Raw genomic sequence first — 24985 nt, forward strand, 5'->3', positions numbered from 1 at the left:
ATTTCAACCCATTTTGATGTACTGTGTGCAATGTCGTTTTGCACTTTTGCCAAATGTGTGTTTCGCATATTTTAAGTTCGGTCTAGCACAAAATTTAGAAACAAAAATGCACAGAGTGAAATTTGTAAAATAATTTTTGTGATTAATTTCAGTTTGGACGTATCATGACAATACCCCGGCATGTAAGCAGCAAATGGATGGTATCATCAAGCTAAGTTGTTTTGAATTTTCTTTTGGGGTGGGTCCAAAGCCTTACATTCCAATCTTGCCATTTCAGGTTGATCTAGGGCGGATTGTTCTGGCCATGCTCCCGGAAGCCGACCAACCTCAATCTCGTCCCAGGCGTAGGCATCGTAGGCGTGCAAGGCCCCAGATATTTCGAACACGTGTCACCCTTTTTGGAATGCCCGATGATGAGGTTTTAAGACGCTACCGTCTTCCTCCCAAAATCATCATAGACACTCTCTCATTAATAGAGAGTGATCTTGAGCGGCAAATTGACAGTCCTACAGCAATACCACCACTTACGCAATTTATGGCGGTGTTACATTTCTGTGCCTCCGGATCGTTTCAAACAACGGTGGGAATAGTGGCGGGCATCTTACAATCCTCCTTTTCCCGGATCCTGAGGGCAGTGATGGAGGCACTTTTCAAGCACCTCCATCATTTTATTCAAATGCCTTTGGATATGGGTGCCCTTAGTGTGGCCAAGGCCAATTTTTACCAAATAGCTGGCTTCCCACACATCATAGGGGTTGTGGATGGTACTCACATACCACTTCAGCCTCCAGCACGGCTGGAGGCCATATTTCGAAACAGGAAACACTATCACTCCCTGAATGTAATGGTGGTATGTGATGCCTCCCTCCAGATCCTGTCCCTGAATGCAAAATTACCAGGAAGTGCACATGACTCCTTCGTCATCCGGCAATCAGGGATATGGCACAAAATAAACAACCTACAAGCTGGTGATGCGTGGCTTCTGGGTAAGTGGAGACCTTTAGTACATAACAATGTTAAGCTTGATACACAGTGATCCTGATGTTGTCTATTCTTTTTCACAGGAGACAGTGGATACCCTTGCATGCCCTGGCTGCTCACTCCTTACTTGGCTCCCACACCAGGTCCACAAAGTGAGTTTAATACCGCACTTACAGCCACCAGGCAAGTGGTGGAGTGCTGTATCGGCCTTTTAAAAGGCCGATTCAGATGCCTCCACCGCTCTGGTGGCGAGCTCATGTATTTGCCGGATATGGTTTAGAAAATTGTGGTCCTGTGTGGGATATTTCACAACATCGCCATAAGGAGTGGTGTTCCAATGCAGCCAGAGGATGCCTTACCTGAGGATGGCCCCCCCGAGGTTGGTCGGAGGTCAGTATGTGGGGGGGCCATACGCGATGATGTGGTGGCCCGATATTTTAGGTAATTATTGATCAAACAACAGTGTGTATACCCAATGTGTTCCGTTTTTTTAACGTTCATCTTTTTTTATATTAATTCTTGCACCGTCTTCTGTTTGTTTGCATAATCTTTGGCACTCCCACGATGACTAATTCCTGCTACCCTTCCAAAACCTTTCTGTGGAAACTTTTCGAATATATTCTGACACCAATATTGCAACGCCATATTTTTGAAATCATGTGGACATGGACCTTTGTCAACCAGTTCTTGATTTGTTGTGTGTTTGTTTCGTTTTTTTGGTATGTGGAGTTTTTCTGATTATCACTGTGTGTTTTGTTTGTGAGTGACCACTTTGTATTTTGATTTCTGTTGTGAATAAATATTTGGAGAGTGTAATTTGTTTCCTTTTTGGGCACGTTAGAAGCAAGTGTAAACAAACTCCCAAACGTTAATTTTACCTAAGGGGTAACCCAGTAATGAAGCAAGTGGAGCTAAAATGTAATATGTTTTCGGGGTACTAACCAACACAACAAGGAATCGTGTACAATCAGTTGCCTTCGTAAGATTGTCCTGAGCAGTTTGGCCACCAAATAGGAACCTGAAAAATGGTGTAAACTATCATGTTGACCACCACAAAAAAGGAAAATGACATTGGTACTGGGAGGTGTTTCTTGTGCCTGTTTGCATTCGAAATACAACACACAATCTGCAGTGAGTTTCTGGGGCAAACCTTTCTTTAAGAGTCTACTTATGTCAGTGTAAGGAATCTTGGATTTACTCCAAACGCATGAGACAGAGCTTGATTTTAAACAGATTTATTAAGAAACAATTTGTAAAAAAAAAAAAAAAAAAAACTAATTCCTAAGGAGGACCAACAGATGCTCAAGGCCCTGCATTAGCCCGGTGACCTGCTCCAGCATACGGCCCACACAATTCAGAATCTCTTCTCGACGCCTCTGTTCCTCTGTGGGTGACAAAAGTTTGGGGATAAATAAATCGATAATGAAGCAACATTGTAAAAAAACAAAAAACAAGCAAACACAAACTTACAAGCTTGTGGGCCAAAAAAAAATTACACGGATAAAACCCCGAACCACAAAATGTCGTATGCCAAAAATACAAGGGCCCTAAAAAAAGGCACACAGGTGTGATATGTGTATGGTTACATCAGCAGGAACAGGTACAGACAACCCCCAAAAATACCCTAAGGCGAAAAAAAGTTTTAAAAAATGGGGACGACACATGATTACATACAAACAGTTTGTGGTGTCCAAAATAAACTTTAAAAACATACCGTTCTCCAAAACGAGAGAGCCAGAAGCCACTCCCTGGACCACCTCGGAGGTGGCTAAATTCCCCAACCCGAGGGGCAGGGTGTTTTCTTGATCCTGGGAGGGGGTATTTGGAGGAGGGACGGATGGAGGAGAGGGGGAATTGGGCTGGAGGGGAAGTAGTTCAGAAATATCGGCCACAGGGTCTGGGGAGGAGGGGGGAATAGAGGAATTGGGGGTTGGAGAGAGGGGCCGGGACCGGCGTCTTGTGTGGCGATGCCGCCGTAGTGTTTGCTGTGCCCCTAAAAAATGACCAAAAAATTGTTGTTAGTTTCAACAGGAAACCAAAAAAAAAAAAAAAAATAGGACAGACATGAAAACATGCACATGCAGATATGACTACAATGACTCAATAGGACAGACATGAAAACATGCACATGCAGATATGACTACAGTGACTCAATAGGACAGACATGAAAACATGCACATGCAGATATGACTACAATGACTCAATAGGACAGACATGAAAACATGCACATGCAGATATGACTACAATGACTCAATAGGACAGACATGAAAACATGCACACGCAGTTAGGGCCCACAAGAAAAACCTGAAAACCACAGTCCAGAACACTTACTTTCCGCAATCTGCATGCGAAAGCATGCCAGCAAGCGGGGCGTCCGCCGGTGCAGGTCCGAGCACCTGCGCTCCAGCTGGCCAATATGTCGGCGTGAGCCGAAGGAGCGCAGGCGTCAACGTACCTCCGCATATGCGGAACGCTTGCGCCTATTGGAGATGGGTGGAGGCTGACTGGTGATCCTTCTGTCCATCACCTCCGTCAGCACCAGCATTTCGCGCCTGGTGAATGCGGCGGATCTCATGATGGCAATGGTGTTTTTTGGACAAAATATTTTTAATAAAGCACCAAAAAAAAATTTGATTGGCTAATGTATTTGTGAAATTAACAGGACCAATTCTATTGGTTAGTGTATGAGTCATGTGTTCGACAGGGCCAGAAATCTCTTGAGAGTTATGATAGGCTTGATGCAGTGACATGCGTAAGCTAATTTAAATAAAGAAATGAACCACAGAAAAATTGTGGGGAGACAAACAAATAGAACAATTGTTTAATTGGGGCTAACATGTCTTTGGAACAATAAAAGCGAAGGTTTCAGCCGTACGTATTCTGCGAGCAAATACAAACACGGACAAGATTAAAGTTTATTGCATTGTGTTGAAAAAAAAAAAAAAATTAAGCTAATTGATATATTGATTGGCATGATACGATTGAGGGAGATAGGCCGAAAAAACGAGCAGGTAATCGGAATCTGACAGTCCCACTTCCGGTTTGTACTTGTGCGTGCGTTCCCTTCAAGCCATTTCGGGGATGTACGCTCGCTATTTGGCACGCTCGTTAGTCAGAGGAGGGGTCGCCTGAGTTTGGGGCGGATTTTTAGCTGCGTAGGAAAAAACGAGCGAGTGCTTGAATTTAAATATTTTTTTACGTACGGCGAACGTGCGTACGCCCACTTGCGAGTGGGTCTGAATGAGGGCCACAGTTTCTCAGTGAATAGTGGTAGTTTGATCAAGAGTGTGACAAATGGATAAGAAGTGCTGTACATTAAGACTCAGTGCTGCAACCCATTTGATATTAAAGTACACAGCAGCCGTAGAAAACAATTATCAGGCACAGGTTCCTCAGCTGCAATATTGAATTTATCCCTTTTTATAACTTTTGCAATTTTTACAGCTTTCCTTTTGCAATAGTTTTCTTTTCATTCTTTTCCATGTGATAGGTGATGCTCCCACACTGCTTAAACTTTCATTTAATGACTGCAAGGCTAATTCAGTCCTGCATGTTGCCACTTCTGTGTCACTTTCATCATCAATTGATTTGCTTGGTCAAGCATGACCTGGACTGTTAAGCTGGCCACACACTAGACCAACTTACATCCAGCCATCCAACTAGTTGATTGGTTGGAATGAAAATCTTAAGGTATGAAAGCAAATGACAATCAGCAATTTGCTCCCAATTGCCAGAAAATGGACAAAAACTGTTGTTAGAACAAATTGTTTACATCAAACATTTAACAAACTTGTCTGACTACCATTTTCATCTGTTTTCTGGCATTTAGGAGCAAATTGCTGATTGTCATTTGCTTTCATACTTTACCAGATTTTCATTCCAACCAATCAACCAGTTGCCTGGTTGGACAGATAATCTTTAGATGTGTGGCCAGCTGAAGTGTGCCTTGAGGACTGAGGAGCTCATTCAGATCTGCTTGCTAAGCTGCATTTGCTCGCTGCCTTAAGGAAAGAAAATATGCAAATGATGCGATTGCACACTAAGGTATGAGGATACCGCCTATGTCTGAACGTGTGACCGCCAGGTGAAGGTAGATACCCAGCAGCCTGGAGTAAAGACGCCCACTTTCAGATGTCATCTCCAGGAAGTGTATGAAAACATTGGTACCATCGGGTGACATCAAACCACCACGCAGTGCTTAAGGTAGACTCTAGGCTACTGCAAGCACTGCAATCTTCGCTGCCTTTATTTCTCTTGTATGACGTGTATGCTGACGCTACGCATTAATTATTCACACCCTTAAGTTGGTGTAAAAACGCCCAGCCACGCCTGTGCTAGTGCAAGCACACCCCGTTTACACAGACCCGACCCAGTCACCACCCACAGATGCCCCGTTCTGTCATTCAAACTAACGCTGTGGCAATATGCAGAGGGCGATCGTCTCTCGATCGCAGTGACTGGTTCGCGCACTGCGGCTTATACGCATGCGCAGTTTGCAACAATCGCCCGTCTGCAAGCGAACGCAGCCTAGCGAACGAGTTTGAATCGAGCCCTGAGTTTGGGAACCGCTGAGCTAAACTGTCTTAGTTCCTTGTATCATACTTGCCTACTCTCCTGAAACGGCCAGGAGTCTCCTGAAAATCGTGTGGCGCTCCCGGCCTCCTGGAATATCAGGCAATGGACCATGTGATCTACCTTCTAACATGTCCTTGTGGTTTGGCGTACGTTGGACTCGCCACATGCGCCTTCCGTGACAGACTGGCAAACCATCATAGCTCTATTCATCATCTCTTCAAACAGGATCAGACAAACCGGTGGCTACCCATTTTATTCAGGCTGGACACCAAGTCTGTTCACTCCATTGCCGAATCATTGATTTGGTCCCTACACCTGTGAAAGGGGGTGACAGGACATTGATGTTACGTAAAAAGGAAGCAATATGGATTTACCTTCTGGACACAGTGGTCCCATGAGGTCTTAATGAGTACAATCCCCTTAATATATTTTTTAAATATTTTCTTGATATGGCCTTGGTCTGAGAGATTTTTGTCTTATTGTTCCTTATTCTTATTTTGATTTTAGTTTTCTGTTTTATTGTAATAATTTTTCTTTAAGTATGTTCCCCTTTCTTTATATATAAATCACTTTATTTACTATGCTCCTTTTAAAAAATGTTATTTCTTGAGATAGGCTTTGTGTATTTGTTTCCTGGCTTGGTGCTCCGTCTAGTGGCCAAACTACCCCCAGTTTTGCAGTGCTTTCTATGTTTTGTATAATAAAGTTTGGTGACTGAACTGACAACACTTAGATATGACATCACGGACCTTCGGGTACCTATGAGATGATGTTTCCTCTATGCTCTGTTTTGGCTTCTTTGGTGGCACTACATAATCTTGATAGCCTTTGGGGCCTATTCATCGAGACATAATTATCACTAGTGATAATTATGTTTTGAAATCGCTGTGAGTTCAAAGTACCGTTAGGTTGGATTCATCATGCCTCACTAATATAAGTATCACTTCTGAAAAACTGCTCTTTTTGCGGTGTCAGCTTTTTGGAATTGTGATACTTTTCTCCTTTATCTATTGCCTCTATGCTCCCAGCCGGCAGCTCCTGCTCCATGTCTCCCCTCTCTCCGGCCCGCAGCCCCTGCTCCATTTTTCTTCTCTTCCAGACCCCCCCCCTCGTGCATGCCAGTGTCTATCCCTGGCCAATCGCCCCCTTGCCTCACTTTCTCCAACCAGAGCCTGTCCCCTGTCACCCACAGCTGCTGCTGCTCTTCCCTGCCGACATCTGTCCCCCTGTGGCAGTCACAGCTGCTCTGTATGTTATCCCCCACAGCTGGTGCCCCCCCCTTGCGGCCGCCATGTATTTAAACATTCAGTTTCTGTCCCAAGCGCCCCCATCTGTTCTGTGGCTGGCACATCCATTCTGTATAACCTATATAACCCCCTCCTGTCCTATGTCCCATCCCACCCCCTCCAACCGCTCAGTCAGGGGAGAAGCAGCTGGAGGAATCTGAAAAGATCCCTCTGCTGCAGCAGCTGCCTTGTAAATCTTCACATGCAGCCTGTGAAGATTATCGGGGGCTGAATGCCATGTCAGGGTGGCGTTCAGAAACACAATCATGTTCCAAAAAAATGCATTTTTGGAACTTGATGAATAACCCCGACACTTAATTTTTACAAAAGTATGTGAAAGTGTTCATTTTCACATACTTTTTTAAAAATTAAGTGATAAAGAATAGGCCCCTCTGTGAGAAACTTTTGGTGTATCCACTTTGTTCTAGGAATGTAGATAGCTCTATAATGCACTTCCGGTCATGGACTATGCGAGTATTCGTTCCAGTGCTGTGGAACGCATGGCACTTCCGGTACTGACACTCCGAGGGTGTTTGGCACATGGGGAGAATGATTACTTAAAGGAAGCACCAGGTAAGGAGATTGTACATTACTTTTTCAGATATTTCCTAGTTTGAATAAGATGCTCTGACTGTCTGTCTTGATAAAGGTCTAGAATGACCAAAACGACAACATTATGAAGATATGTAAGCAATAAAAAATTATTTGTCTCATGTTGCACTGGTGAGTGCCCCTTTTAAATACATTTTTATATCTCTCTGGAACCTGCCTGGATAGAGCTGGGAAGCACCCCGATTGCTGACTTTTATGAGGATGTGAGTGCGGACTTTTTAATTTAAATTATATATGCATGTATATATATATATAATATATATATATATATATATATATATATATATATATAGCAATGAGCCCAATGTAGGACAAAAATCCAGCACACCTTTTGTAAATAGCAATATGAAAAAATATTTAATATTTAAAAAATCACCATCAGGGTATATTAGCAAGCCATAAAGCAATAGAATATATGGTAATACTCAGCACATTTTGGTCATGTAAAGCCTCCATAGGGCCCGGGGAGATGCACTCTGAACCCGGATGGCTCCAACAGCTGTTTCGGGTTACCATCCTCAGGGAACCACAAAACAAAACATGGCCAGTTAAATACCCACCACCTTATTTGTGAGACAACTCACCTGTGGAGCGTCATCACCAGCGTCACACCACCATTGGAACCCCGCCGTCTCCATGCCACATGCTGTCAGCGAGCTCCGTCCGTCACACCAGAAGTGACGTCAGATGGAACTAACCTGCACTAGCCAGGCAACGGGGAAGGCATCGGGGTTCCTAGATCCCCGGAAGTGACGCTCGCGGACCTCACACAGCCAAACAAAATGTAAACAAAACACAAACACGTGGCTTTGAACACAGATACATGTCCAATAATACATCAAAATTATCAAAACAAACATCTATTAGGCCTAGAAGACCAAGCAAATGACATCTACAATGCACATACATGAAAATACATAAAAACAGACAAAATACATTTAACATATAGCAGACAGCACTGGCATACTGTATAGTATATAATCATACCAATATAACAGGACCTGCATTAAGTACATATAATATAATAGATAATGGACGGACTGAACCAGTATTCTATACTCATGAACAAATACCATGTATTAATTATTGGCCTAGATAAGGTGCAAATGTAAATTCTTCATTTAGTCCATGGGGAACCATGGTTCCAAGCTTGTAGATCCATCTGCATTCTTGTTTCAAGAGCAATTTATCTCTATTACCACCCCTACGTAATGGGGGCACATGGTCAATGGGCATAACAAGAAAGTCCTTTAGTGAATGACCCTCTTTAACAAAGTGTCTCGCCACCAGTGGATTTGCTGATTCCAGTTTGACATAAGCTTTCCTAATCGAGGATCTGTGCATTGCTGTTCTTTCTTTCAACATACGAATTGTTTTGCCCACATAGATTTTCTGACAAGGGCATATAATTATGTAGGTGACATATTTAGTATCACAGCTCATGCAATGTCTAAGAGGATATATTGTTCCTTTAGTGGGATGGACAAACGTATTACCAGTTTTCATATTGCTGCAATTCACACAACCAGTGCATCTGAAGGAACCTTTCTGCAATTTTAGCCACTTATTGGCTGCATCTCCAGTGGACGCAACATCGGAGCATGAGACCCTTTCTTTCAGGTTATTACTCCTTTTGTAGCAGAACAACGGTTTATTTTTACAAATGTCCTTTAAGACTGGATCCGTTTAAATAATGTGCCAGTGGCGCAATATGGCTTTTTTGATTACCCCTGAGGTGATTGAAAATGTGCTGGAAAAAATTAATCTCGAATCTTTGTCCTCTTCCCTAAGGGACGGTTTTAGCAAATCCTCTCTTTTAAGTAGTTTGCATCTGTCAATGGCTTTTTTAACTTCTCTCGGTGAATAACCTCTTTCAATGAATTTATTGCCCATATTTTCCAGGGCGTCCAGAAGGTCACATTCATCAGAAGTTATACGTACTACTCTAAGTAGTTGAGAGTACGGTAAACCCTTCTTGAGCGGTGCCGGATGGAAACTGGAAGCCTCCAATAGCATATTCTTGTCGGTAGGCTTCCTAAAAAATTTTGTTGAGATCTGCCCATTCGAGACCATAATACAAACATCTAGATAGTCAATTTGTTCAGTACTAAAAGCGTAAGTGAATCTAATAGATCCAGGTAACTGGTTCAAGCCCTCCATAAAATCCCTGAGAGCCTTCTCATCCCCAGTCCACAGCATGAAAAGATCATAAATAAATCTCACGTAAAACAAAATAAAACATGAAAAGTGTGGGTTAGCCAAAATGTGTAATTTTTCAAAACAATACATGAACAAATTGGCGTACGCCGGGGCCATATTAGACCCCATTGCCGTTCCTTTCAACTGTAAATAAAAAGCGTTATTAAACAAAAAGTAATTCTTATGTAAAATAACTTCCATCAATAACAGCAGAAACTCAATAGAAGGACCCACATACTGTGGACTGGAGGTCAGAACCTCCCTGACAGCCTGCATTCCCTCGGTATGTCCTATGTTTGTGTATAGACTGGTGACGTCTAACGTCACCAACAGACAATCTCGTGGTAGCTGGCCAATGGAGGACACCTTACAAAGAAAGTCAGAGGTATCCTTTAGGAAATATGGTGTACTCTGCACAATAGGCTGTAAATAGTAGTCTACATACTGCGATAAACTCTGGCATAGTGATCTGCGGGAACTAATTATGGGTCTACCAGGAGGTTGTACAAGCGACTTGTGCACTTTTGGTAAGATGTAGAGTAATGGTGTTCTGGGAAAGTCTTGTTTCAGAAAGCGAACAGTATGATCATCAATCCAGCCATTAATATGGCCCATTTGGATAATAGAATCTATCTCTCTTTTAAATTTGTCTGTAGGATCATATATGAGGCGTTTATAGCAATCAATGTCTGCCACTTGATGCATAACCTCTTTAACATAATCCTCATAATTCATAGCCACAATTCCCCCACCTTTATCGGCGGGGCGAATGACAATTGAAGAATTCTCACATAATTGTTTAATAGCTAAGTTCTCAGATTTAGAGAGGTCGTCACTTCCGGCGACCTAGGAACCCCGATGCCTTCCCCGTTGCCTGGCTAGTGCAGGTTAGTTCCGTCTGACATCACTTCCGGTGTGACGGACGGAGCTCGCTGACAGCATGTGGCATGGAGACGGCGGGGTTCCGACGGTGGTGTGACGCTGGTGATGACGCTCCACTAGTGAGTTGTCTCACAATTAAGGTGGTGGGTATTTAACTGGCCATGGGCTCAGGATTGTTTTGTGGTTCCCTGAGGATGGTAACCCGAAACAGCTGTTGGAGCCATCCGGGTTCAGAGTGCGTCTCCCCGGGCCTATGGAGGCTTTACATGACCAAAATGTGCTGAGTATTACCATATATTCTATTGCTTTATGGCTTGCTAATATACCCTGATGGTGATTTTTTAAATATTAAATATTTTTTCATATTGCTATTTACAAAAGGTGTGCTGGATTTTTGTCCTACATTGGGCTTATTGCTACAAATTTTGTGATCCGTGCACTCCTGCACAGGTTTTGAGTGTGACCTAATTTTTTGCTATTTATATATATATATATATATATATATATATATATATATATATATATAGCGGAAGGTCCGGCTCTCCCTTATGGCATACAACAGTGTCGGGTGCCCGCACAAGGTAGGATACACAAAGTATAGAGAGGGTGGTGCAGCACTCCAGACGTCTTGGAAATAAAAGACTCTTATGCAGCATGTATGAAAAAGGCAACGTTTCAATGCCGTTTATTGTGGCATTTTCGTCAGGCTAAAGACAAACAATTACATCTTACCTTAAATACATCACCGTGAAGTGAACGCCGGAAGCGGGACCACGCGCCTGTTCAATCGGTGCACAGAGGATGACGTCATCAACAGATGCGTCATCAAAGTGCTACCATCACCATAGTTACACATAACAAAAACAAACAACCACAACAAAGAATACTAACATTGAGAACAAAGCGCATATATATAGATAGAATCAATGATCATGTCAGGGACACAAAACCACAAAGTAATAGTATATATAGCCAATAATTATGGAATAAGCAACAATATAAAGAGCGACTAAAATGCAAAGACCAATTGGATTTAGCATAGTAATAACTTACACAAAAGCAATAGGTACAAAAGATTATAGAAAATTACTGAGTCCTAATTGCTCATTAAGTCCCTTGGGAACAAGGGTTCCCAGGCAAAAGATCCAGCGAGTTTCTAGTTGAAGTAACTTAAGTGACCTATTGCCGCCGCGGACAGATAATGGAACCTGGTCAATCATCCTATATTTCAAGGTAGTAAGGGGGTGATGAGCCTGGCAAAAATGACGTGCAACAGGCTGGTCGCTATTGCCACTAAGGAGAGATGCTCTGATAGATGATCTGTGGGCTGCCATACGTTCTTTGAACATACGTTCAGTTTTATCAATAAATGACAGCCCACAGGGACAAAGCAATTGATAGATAACAAATTTACAACAACAAGTCAATCGCTGACGTATGAATAATGTACGTCCCGAATGGGGATGTTGAAAAGTGTCACCCGGATTCATGTATTGACAGGTGGTACAAGTGCATTTGATGCATCCTTTCTTTGAAGTTAAAAAAGTTGTTTTATTACTAGGTATGCGTGTAATATCAGATTTAACTAGTATATCACGAAGATTCCTACCTCTAATATAACAGGGCATCAAAGTTGAATCACTTAGTCCCAACTCAGGATCGGTTTTTATAATCGGCCATAGGTTCTTGGATATACTATTAATTACTGAACTAGCAGGATTAAATTGACATACCCAGGGGATCCTGGATGCAACAAATTAGAATGATATCCTCTTTGCTTAAATTTGTCTATCATAATATCCATTTGTCTTTCTGCTACAATAGGGTCAGATGTAATTCTCTTAATCCTTAGTAGTTGGGAATAGGGAAGGCCACGTTTTAATGGTTTAGGATGAAAGCTATTATATTGCAATAGGTTGTTCCTGTCAGTGGGTTTAGAATAAAGTGCTGTATTAATTCTACCCTCAGTTAGTGAAATCTCAACATCCAGAAAGTTAATTGAAATATTACTCATGGTATATGTTAATTTGATAGGATGAGATTTGATGTTATGTTGATCAATGATCTCAATAAAGCTATCTTTAGAACCTCTCCAGAATAACAAAATATCGTCAATATACCGATAGTAAAAGGCGATATTAGCGGCAATGTGGGCATCTGTGAAAAAAATATCCTGTTCAACTTCGAACATGAATATATTAGAATAGGCAGGGGCCACACTGGAACCCTTGGCACATCCCCTGCCCTGGAGAAAAAAACGTCCATCATAATAAAAAAGTATTTTGTTAACACCATCCGCAGTAATTCTAGAACAAGTTTCAGATCTGGACCATGGTAATCTGGATGACCCGCAAGATATTTGCCGGCAGCCGCCACGCCCATATCATGAGGGATCACCGTGTAAAGACTTTGAACATCAATACAACACATCAGAATATCATCATTAAATGTAGGCAAATTATTAAGTTTAGTCAATAAGCTCGTGGTATCAAGTAGAAATCTAGGATGTGACTGAATACAAGGTTGTAAGATAGAATCCAAAAAGAGAGCCACAGGTTGAAATAGAGAATTTTTTGCCGATATAATCGGACGGCCCGGAGGTTTCACAAGTGACTTGTGTACTTTAGGAATTATGTACAACAATGGTACAACAGGACCTATCGGAATCAGGGCATCTCTAATTTTACTTGATATCAAACCACCTTGTACTGCACCATCCAAGAGATCAAACAGTTCTTTTTTAAAGGAAAAAGTCGGATCCCGCGGTAATTGACTATAAGTGTCAAGATCCAACAGCTGACGATCAATCTCATCCTTATAATCTTGGAAATTAAGGATAACCAGGGCACCCCCTTTATCCGCAGGTCTGAAAACAAGTCTTTATTGGACGCTAGAGACTGTAAAGCTTTTTTCTCGTGAATAGATAAATTACTCCTTAATGTTGGTTGTTGTGAGGCATAGATATTAGTCTGGTTTTCGAGCAATCTCATAAAGGTACGAATAGAGGCATTATGTGACTGTGGCTCAAAGGTAGATTTAGGGAGGAGTTTAGAGACTTGTGCGGGCACCTCATGTAAAGCTGATGGCATAGAAGGATTTTTGAAAAAATATTCCTTTAATTTCAGCTGTCGATGTAATCGTAATTTTTCAATTTCCCACTGCAAAGGATCTTGCCGATAGGTGGGTACAAATGACAATCCTTTAGATAGTAACTGTTCCTCATGAGTGTTTAATTTATAGTCCGATAAATTGACTATTAAGGTCTCCGACCCCTGGGCAGTCTGCCCACTCAATTTCTGCCTCTGCCATTGCCGCCCCCGTCTGGTATACGGGCGCCTCCGCCTCCCCCTGCACCACCTGTCCTGGTAGTAACCCCTAAAGGGCGATTATCGACAGGATTAATATGCATACTGTCTGGTTCACTCGCTGTAGATGTTTGAGGAATCAGGATATCTCTCTATACGATGTTTTCTACGAAAAAATGGTTTTTTAACACCAAAATTACCTGGTCTATCGGTCCACCGATAGACATTGTGATTCTCATAATCGAGATCTACCTTTGTTCTTTTATCAGATTTGAATTTGATCAGATCACGCTTATAGATATTTAATTGCCCATTCAATTTTTCATACCAATTTTGAGTTGTATCAGCCTCAATAATGGATTTATGTATAGATTCAAAATCAGCAATTTTTGTTTTAAGGCAGTTCATTTCTTTGGTAGATTGTTCAATAATTAACAACATGAGATCCATGGAACATTTGTTAAGGATTCCCACCCATTTTTTACAAAAGGTGGGATCATTGAGCCCAATCGTGGGTGAGTTTCTTACTCGGAGCCCTCGGGGGATCTTCTTAGCGCTATGGTAATCGCTCAGGGATATACAATGGTAATAGTAATCAATTTACTTACGTTTAAATTTTAACAATGTCCTATATAGATCATCTACCGATGTTGATTCATTTTGTTCAGCCAGAATCTCTTTATATAGTCTATCATCTGCCTCAGCTTCGGAGTAACTGTGTATATCTCCTATGGTATACGTCATAAATGAATAACCACTAGCCTCATTCAGACCAGTTTCCTCTGTCATGTCTTGGTTTTATAAATGTACATGGTAGACCAAGAGAGAAAGTAAATATATTGAATGATGTCAATAGATGGTATCAAAATTGATCGATATTATATCCAGAAAATGCCAAATAGGTGTATACCAACGAGAAAGAGAAAAACTCATAAAGTCCCAATCACATGATCAACATATGATTTAAATAAGTCAAAATCTCTATTATTGCACATAGTCCCAAAAAATGAAATGCAAAAAATATGTAAATTAGAATGAAATTCAATGCATATACTTGGTAAGCAGGGGATTCAATATAAACCCTCCTGCATAAATAGAGTGACGATATAAGTCCACTTCATTGAGGATCCAAATGATACATAGCATGGAGCCTTGACAGAGTTAACATATAAATGCTATGTATGTAACTCACATAGATGTACAGCGGAAGGTCCGGCTCTCCCTTATGGCATACAACAGCGTCGGGTGCCCGCACAAGGTAGGATACACAAAGTATAGAGAGGGTGGTGCAGCACTCCAGACGTCTTGAAAATAAAAGACTCTTATGCAGCATGTATGAAAAAGGCAACGTTTCAATGCCGTTTATTGTGGCATTTTCGTCAGGCTAAAGACAAACAATTACATCTTACCTTAAATACATCACCGTGAAGTGAACGCCGGAAGCGGGACCACGCGCCCGTTCAATCAGTGCACAGAGGATGACGTCATCAACAGATGCGTCATCAAAGTGCTACCATCACCATAGTTGCACATAACAAAAACAAACAACCACAACAAAGAATACTAACATTGAGAACAAAGCGCATATATATAGATAGAATCAATGATCATGTCAGGGACACAAAACCGCAAAGTAATAGTATATATAGCCAATAATTATGGAATAAGCAACAATATAAAGAGCGACTAAAATGCAAAGACCAATTGGATTTAGCATAGTAATAACTTACACAAAAGCAATAGGTACAAAATATTATAGAAAATTACTGAGTCCTAATTGCTCATTAAGTCCCTTGGGAACAAGGGTTCCCAGGCAAAAGATCCAGCGAGTTTCTAGTTGAAGTAACTTAAGTGACCTATTGCCGCCGCGGACAGATAATGGAACCTGGTCAATCATCCTATATTTCAAGGTAGCATGGGGGTGATGAGCCTGGCAAAAATGACGTGCAACAGGCTGGTCGCTATTGCCACTAAGAAGAGATGCTCTGATAGATGATCTGTGGGCTGCCATACGTTCTTTGAACATACGTTCAGTTTTATATATATATATATACACAGCAATAGAATAGCGGAACTCAGGAGACTCTTTAATGCAGTGAAAAAGTGTCTTTAATTCGACGTTTCGGGGTTCGGTGACTCCGTCTTCAGGAACACACACAGAACAAAAGATACATAAACAGCGACTTAAATACTTAGCAGGTGCTCAACGTGGTGTCAAATCCCGCCATCCGCCGGCATCAGACTACTCATTCCGGTTGCGGCATCAGAAAACCGGAAGTGACATCATCCGGAACTCGGCTGGCTGCCCGGGGGAGACTGTGGGCAAAACAGTGAAAAGTGCATATACATTAAAATCTATTTCAAACAGTGCACAAGCACTGAAAATTCATGTCTGTGCTGGCCTCTAACAAATACATATATATACAGACAAAGGACCTGATTCAGAGTCACTCGCAAGCGCTATGCGCTCGCAAGCAGGTCGATGGTGGCCCAGTGCGCACGCGCAGTGCATTTCTTACAACGCAAAAAGCACTCGCTCCGGGACTCACTACAAAAGGGGAGGCGGAGGGGTGGCTTCACAAATGGAGGCGTTCCCATGCGAACGCCTGCCGTTTGTGGGCGGCCCTACTGACATCACTAGCGATGTCAGTAGGTGGACTTCCTGCTCTAATAGTGCAGGAAGTCCACTGGGGCTTGCGGCAATGAGACCCTACTGCAAGGGTCTCGTCGCAAGCCCGATGGTCGCGATGGTCTTGACCATCGCGACCATCATCATGGCCGCTCGCATAAGCTGTGGGTGGCCAAGAGGCTGCAACAAAAAAAAGCACACGCCCTGATTCAGAGCGAGCGGCTCTGAATCAGGCCCAAAGTGCAATATATTACAAACACCAAATATCGCCATCTGGTGGAAGAAAAAAAGAATGCATTAAGACCTGGGAACAGCCCAGGATAATGGACATCTATATACAGTCAGGTCCATAAATATTGGGACATTGACAGAATTTTCATATTTTGGCCTCTATTCACCACCACAATGACTTTGAAATGAAACAGACAAGATGTACTTTAACTGCAGACTTTCAGATTTAATTTGAGGGTAATTACATCCAAATCAGGTGAACAGTGTAGAAATTTCAACGGTTTCTATATTTGCCTACCACTTTTTAAGGGGTCAAAAGTAATGGGACAAACTACACAATCCTAAATCTAACTTTTACTTTTTAATACTTTGTTGCAAATCCTTTGCAGGCAATTACAGCCTGAAGTCTGGAACGCATAGACATCACCAGACGCTGGGTTTCATCCCTGGTGATGCTCTGCCAGGCCTCTACTGCAAATGTCTTCAGTTCCTGCTTGTTCTTGGGGCATTTTCCCTTCAGTTTTGTCTTCATCAAGTGAAATGCATGCTCAATCGGATTCAGGTCAGGGGATTGTCTTGGCCTTTGCATAACATTCCACTTTTTAGCCTTAAAAAACTCCTTGGTTGCTTATGCAGTATGCTTCGGGTCATTGTCCATCTGCACTGTGAGTTCTGAAGCATTTGACTGAATATGAGCATATAATATTGCCCGAAACACTTCAGAATTCATTCTGCTGCTTTTGTCAACAGTCACATCATCAATAAATACAAGGATACCAGTTCCATTGGCAGCCATACATGCCCACGCCATGACACTACCACCACCATGCTTCACTGATGAGGTGGTATGTTTTGGATCATGAGCAGTTCCTTTCCTTCTCTTCTCTTCCCATCACTCTGGTACAAGTTGATCTTTGTCTCTTCTGTCCATAGGATGTTGTTCCAGAACTGTAATGGCTTTTTTAGATGTTGTTTGGCAAATTCTAAACTGGTCTTCCTGTTTTTGTGGCTCACCAATGGTTTGCATCTTGTGGTGAACCCTCTATATTCTCTCTTGTGAAGTCGTTTCTTGATTGTTGACTTTGACACATATACATCTACCTCCTGGAGAATGTTCTTGATTTGGCCAGCTGTTGTGAAGGGTTTTTCTTCACCAGGGAAATAATTCTATTGTCATCCACCACAGTTGTTTTCCGTGGTCTTCCGGGTCTTTTGGTTTTGCTGAGCTCTCCGGTGCGTTCTTTCTTTTTAAGAATGTTCCAAACAGTTGATTTGGCCACACCTAATGTTTTTGCTATCTCTCTGATGGGTTTGTTTTGATTTTTCAGCCTAATGATGGCTTGCTTCACTGATAGTGACAGCTCTTTGGATCTCATATTGAGAGTTGATAGCAACTGATTCCAAATGCAAATGTCACACCTAGAATCAACTCCAGACCTTTTACCTGCTTAATTGATAATGAAATAATGAGGGAATAGCTCACACCTGTCCATGAAATAGCTTTTGAGTTGATAGTCCCATTACTTTTGGTCCCTTAAAAAGTGGGAGGCACATATTGAAACTGTTGTAATTCCTACACCGTTCACCCAATTTGGATGTAATTGCCCTCAAATTAAATCTGAAAGTCTGCAGTTAAAGCACATCTTGTTTGTTTCATTTCAAAACCATTGTGGTGGTGAATAGAGGCCAAAATCTGAAAATTCTGTCAATGTCCCAATATTTATAGACCTGACTGTTTGTGAATTCAATGCACAATACAAAATATAAATAGTGCATAGATGTGCTAAATGTGTTATAATACAGTATATACGGTTTTCTGATGCCGCACTCGGAAGTGAATAGTCTGATGCCGGCGGATGGCGGGGCTTGACACCACGTTGAGCACCTGCTAAGGTACTTAAGTCACTGTTTATGTATCTTTTGTTCTGTGTGTTCCTGAAGATGGGGGCACCGAACCCCGAAACGTCAAATTAAAGACACTTTTTCACCGCATTACGGAGTCCCCTGAGTGCCGCTTTTCTATTGCTGTATATATCAAGGGGAGTGAGCTCCACTTTTGAGGGCACCTGGAGCAAGGTATTTACCCTGATTGGAGTTAACAGAGTGCCGGGCCATCAGTGTTCTGTGTTGGTGACTGGAGTTGTTTATTTGACTGTGGTTCCGTGTCAAGGCACCTGTGACTGTTATACCTTAACTACATTTTGCTGCTTATCAACTGGAGCTCATATACATTTTTTAAAATATTTTGTTTCTTTTTGGCACTTTGCACTTTTTTGATTGCTTTTTGCACAAGCAGCAATATCACTTGGATTTTTTGCACAAGCACCATTGCACTTTATATATCAATATGGCTGCCAAGGTACTGGAGGATCTAGAAGATGTTGCTGGCATGCTGCAGTGTGATCATTATGAGACATTCAGTTTTTCCGATATTGAGGCTGACAACATACTGTATAAGGAGCCTATGTTTGACACTAGTTTGAGGACATCTAATGATGAGTTGTTCAGGGAATTGTTTAAAAGACAAGTGTATTTTCTTTTTCATGGAAGGACCCTTTCAGATTATTTTAGAAATAAGCAAATTCCCCATGGATTTAGGGTCCATAATGTCCCCACCATAGGTCATTACAGCATTCCCTTCTGTAAAAAGTGGATTGGTGTTCTTAACAAATGTTTGATGGATCTAATCCTCCTCATAATAGAGGAGTCTATGCGTGAATTAAGTGAGACTAAGATCAAATTGGATAAATTTGGGGAGGATTATTTAAGTAAATTAAGAGAAGATACTACAGTTAATTGGCTTGAGAAGCTGGGTACCCAGGTTGAATCATATAAAAGTGACTTATTGAAATACAAAAAGGAGAAGCTTAAAAAACTATAGCAGGATTACACCTTCCATCGTGTATATCCCTGGCTTAATAGTACTGCTGGTATAAATAGAAACCAGGGACAAAATCCTGTATATAGGAGGCGAAAGGAACAGGGTGGCCAATCCAGCACATCAGCTAGTGAGGCTGAGGAATATGTTAGCCATATTCCTATCTCTACAACCAGGGAAACCCCTTTGGGGGTCAGCACCTGGGTAGGAAATATTGCCCGGGCTCAAGGCCAATGAGGAGGGGCGGCCAATCTGCGAGGCAGGCGAGGAGGCAGACCCAGAAAGAACAATCAGGACTAATTTTGAATCTATCTACCAAGGAATTGACTATGGCAGAATTATCTGTGTTAAGTAAGGGACTCACGTTTATACCTACATGTCCCCCAGATAAATTCCAATGGAAGGTAGATAACTTTAAATTGCATTGGTCCCTAAAACTTAAAGAATTTTTTGGAAAAAATCCATCAGTGATGGCTAGGCCATCAATGCCTATGCAAGTACAAATATTAGGACAAAAATCAAAATTTGACCCTACTTCATACAACTCCTCAATTAAGACATATTGCAGAATGCTAGACTCTTCTATGGATGAAAAGCAGGGTCAGTTTCACCACAATCTTACTAGTGAAGAAAAAGCAGCCCTAGTAGCATTGAGCAAACGGGAAGACATTGTTATGCGCGCCGCGGATAAGGGCGGTTCTATTGTGGTTTGGGACACTGTTGATTACAAAGCAGAATGTCTCCTCCTTTTGTCTGATATAGCCACATACCACCCATTAGATGTAGATCCTACATTTGGGTATAAAAAATCTTTGGATTCTATTTTGGAAACAGCTTTGTTGGTGGGCATTTTATCCATAGAAATGGTTGATAAATTGCTGGTAGAATTTCCTGTTGTCCCTGTCTTCTACATAATACCTAAGATTCTCAAGGACGCACAGAGGCCCCCTGGTAGACCTATTGTCCTATTGACCTATTATCCTCGCCAACTTCCTCCTCAGCGCCAGCTACACCAGTATCCTCATCCTGTTTACTTCAACAGTGACATCTTCAATTTGCATATCAGCTCCTTTCAGCACTTGCAGGGGGCGTGCAAATGGTGGAAAGAGCCACCTCTTCATGTCCAGTGCTGGGAAGGTCAGGCATCACAACCACCACCACAATTGGACTCTCCTTGGGGATTTGTGATATCTTCTTATAACGCACAGTTCTTCGCTGTGCTTTTGCCAGCTTAACTCGTTTGATTTTTTTAGTGGGAGGAGGGCTTCCATCGTCATGTGAAGCTGAACCACTAGTCATGAACATAGGGAAAGACCTTAGCCATTCCTTGCCACTCCATGTCGTAAATGGCATATTGGCAAGTTTACGTTTCTCTTCCGATGATTTAAATTTTTTTTTTCAAGGTCATTTTCCTGAACTTTGTCATTTGGGATTGTATGTGCCCTCTACTATGACATTGAGCATCGGCATTGGCAGACGACGTTGATGGCATGTTATCGTCTATGTCATGACTAGTGGCAGCAGCTTCAGCACTAGGAGGAAGTGGTTCTTGATCTTTCCCTATTTTATTTTTATCAGAGAAAGTTTGGTCCTCCATTTATGTTATATTGATATATACGTGCGGCTAAGGCGCACACAAACACAGAAAATAATTTTTTATTTTTGTTGGAGACTAGTGCACTTTGTGGGTTACACCACCCTTTAAGAAATGAGCCAGTCAGCTCTTTACTTATGGGACACAGGCGCACACTTGGCGCTGCTCCTTTGTTGATGCAGGTGCAGCTACAGCCCACACAATTCACAAACACAGAAAATATTTTTTTATTTTGTTTGGAGTGCCCTTTGGGGGTTACAGCACCCTTTAGCGGTCAATCCAGCCTGCCCTTTATTTATGGGACACAGGCGCACGCGTGGCACTACTTTGTTGATGCACGTGCGGCTACTGCGCACACAATTCACAAACACAAAAAAATATATTTTTTTATTTTGTTTGGAGTGCCCTTTGGGGGTTACAGCACCCTTTAGCGGTCAATCCAGCCTGCCCTTTATTTATGGGACACAGGCGCACGCGTGGCACTACTTTGTTGATGCACGTGCGGCTACTGCGCACACAATTCACAAACACAAAAAAATATATTTTTTTATTTTGTTTGGAGTGCCCTTTGGGGGTTACAGCACCCTTTAGCGGTCAATCCAGCCGGCCCTTTATTTATGTTACACAGGCGCACGCTTGGCACTACTTTGTTGATGCACGTGCAGCTACTGCGCACACAATTCACAAACACAAAAAAAATATTTTTTTGTTTTGTTTGGAGTGCCCTTTGGGGGTTACAGCACCCTTTAGCGGTCAATCCAGCCGGCCCTTTATTTATGGGACACAGGCGCACGCTTGGCACTACTTTGTTGATACACATGCGGCTACTGCGCACACAATTCACAAACACAAAAAAATATATTTTTTTATTTTGTTTGGCGTGCCCTTTGGGGGTTACAGCACCCTTTAGCGGTCAATCCAGCCAGCCCTTTATTTATGTTACACAGGCGCACGCTTGGCACTACTTTGTTGATGCATGTGCAGCTACTGCGCACACAATTCACAAACACAAAAAAAATATATTTTTGTTTTGTTTGGAGTGCCCTTTGGGGGTTACAGCACCCTTTAGCGGTCAATCCAGCCGGCCCTTTATTTATGGGACACAGGCGCACGCTTGGCACTACTTTGTTGATGCACGTGCAGCAACTGCGCACACAATTCACAAACACAAAAAAAAAATATTTTTATTTTGTTTGGAGTGCCCTTTGGGGGTTACAGCACCCTTTAGCGGTCAATCCAGCCGGCCCTTTATTTATGGGACACAGGCGCACGCGTGGCACTACTTTGTTGATGCACGTGCGGCTACTGCGCACACAATTCACAAACACACAAAAAAATATTTTTTGGTTTTGTTTGGAGTGCCCTTTGGGGGTTACAGCACCCTTTAGCGGTCAATCCAGCCGGCCCTTTATTTATGGGACACAGGCGCACGCTTGGCACTACTTTGTTGATGCACGTGCGGCTACTGCGCACACAATTCACAAACACAAAAAAATATATTTTTTTATTTTGTTTGGAGTGCCCTTTGGGGGTTACAGCACCCTTTAGCGGTCAATCCAGCCGGCCCTTTATTTATGGGACACAGGCGCACGCGTGGCACTACTTTGTTGATGCACGTGCGGCTACTGCGCACACAATTCACAAACACAAAAAAATATATTTTTTTATTTTGTTTGGAGTGCCCTTTGGGGGTTACAGCACCCTTTAGCGGTCAATCCAGCCGGCCCTTTATTTATGTTACACAGGTGCACGCTTGGCACTACTTTGTTGATGCACGTGCAGCTACTGCGCACACAATTCACAAACACAAAAAAAATATTTTTTTGTTTTGTTTGGAGTGCCCTTTGGGGGTTACAGCACCCTTTAGCGGTCAATCCAGCCGGCCCTTTATTTATGGGACACAGGCGCACGCTTGGCACTACTTTGTTGATACACGTGCGGCTACTGCGCACACAATTCACAAACACAAAAAAATATATTTTTTTATTTTGTTTGGCGTGCCCTTTGTGGGTTACAGCACCCTTTAGCGGTCAATCCAGCCGGCCCTTTATTTATGTTACACAGGCGCACGCTTGGCACTACTTTGTTGATGCATGTGCAGCTACTGCGCACACAATTCACAAACACAAAAAAAATATTTTTTTGTTTTGTTTGGAGTGCCCTTTGGGGGTTACAGCACCCTTTAGCGGTCAATCCAGCCGGCCCTTTATTTATGGGACACAGGCGCACGCTTGGCACTACTTTGTTGATGCACGTGCGGCTACTGCGCACACAATTCACAAACACAAAAAAATATATTTTTTTATCTTGTTTGGAGTGCCCTTTGGGGGTTACAGAACCCTTTAGTGGTCAATCCAGCCGGCCTTTTATTTATGTTACACAGGCGCACGCTTGGCACTACTTTGTTGATGCACGTGTGGCTACTGCGCACACAATTCACAAACACAAAAAAATATATTTTTTTATCTTGTTTGGAGTGCCCTTTGGGGGTTACAGAACCCTTTAGCGGTCAATCCAGCCGGCCCTTTATTTATGGGACACAGGCGCACGCTTGGCACTACTTTGTTGATGCACGTGCGGCTACTGCGCACACAATTCACAAACCCAAAGAAATATATTTTTTTATTTTGTTTGGAGTGCCCTTTGGGGGTTACAGCACCCTTTAGCGGTCAATCCCGCCGGCCCTTTATTTATGGGACACAGGCGCACGCTTGGCACTACTTTGTTGATGCATGTGCGGCTACTGCGCGCACAATTCACAAACACAAAAAAATATATTTTTATTTTGTTTGGAGTGCCCTTTGGGGGTTACAGCACCCTTTAGCGGTCAATCCAGCTGGCCCTTTATTTATGGGACACAGGCGCACGCGTGGCACTACTTTGTTGATGCACGTACAGCTACTGCGCACACAATTCACAAACACAAAAAAATATATTTTTTTATTTTGTTTGGAGTGCCCTTTGGGGGTTACAGCACCCTTTAACTGACAAGCCAGCCGGCCTTTTACTTATGGGACACAGGCGCATGCTTGGCGCTGCTCCTTTGTTGATGCACGTGCAGCCACAGTGCACACAATTCACAAACACAGAATTTTTTTTTTTTTTTTCACACTTGGGGGGAGCACCCCTGACGGACAGAGCACCCCCTGGACAACACTACAGCACCCCTTTAGGACTGGGACACTGCACAGGACTTTGGAGTGAACACAGCCCCTATGAACAACTGACTGCACAACACAGTCCAGCCAGCCCCTATGGACTTTGAAGTAGTGGACACAGCCCCTATGGACAACAGCAGCACAGCGCAGCACAACACTACACTGCACTACACTACACTACACTACACAGCCCAGCCAGCCCTAACTCCCACCCTCCTCTTCACTGTCCACAGCCGAGTGAGAAAATGGCGCCGACGCGGGTACCTTATATAGGATCCAAAACCTGCGAGACCGGAAGGCGGGATGATGATGTTTTGCCTCGATTTCAGATCCGAGTCAGGCGGGAAAAGTCGAGCCTGACTCGGATCGTCCTCGAATCGGGGGGGCTCGGGGGGGTTCGGATTTCAGAAATCCGAACCCGCTCACCCCTAATATATTTATATTTAATCTTGCTCCCCTCCAGTCTGTTCTCAATGCAACAGCTAGACTTATCTTCCTCTCCTGCCACTCCACTTCTGCGGTTCCACCTCACGCGATTAGGCCATGCCAATCTTTACCGGGGCCCGGCGTGGCTCTCTTCGCCCCTGTGTATATATATATATGTATTTGTTACAGGCCAGCACAGACATGAATTGTCAGTGCTTGTGCACTGTTT

This window comes from Taudactylus pleione, unplaced genomic scaffold (assembly GCF_031769625.1).
Source record: "Taudactylus pleione unplaced genomic scaffold, aTauple2 ptg000109l, whole genome shotgun sequence".
In the NCBI taxonomy this organism is placed as follows: Eukaryota; Metazoa; Chordata; class Amphibia; order Anura; family Myobatrachidae; genus Taudactylus; species Taudactylus pleione.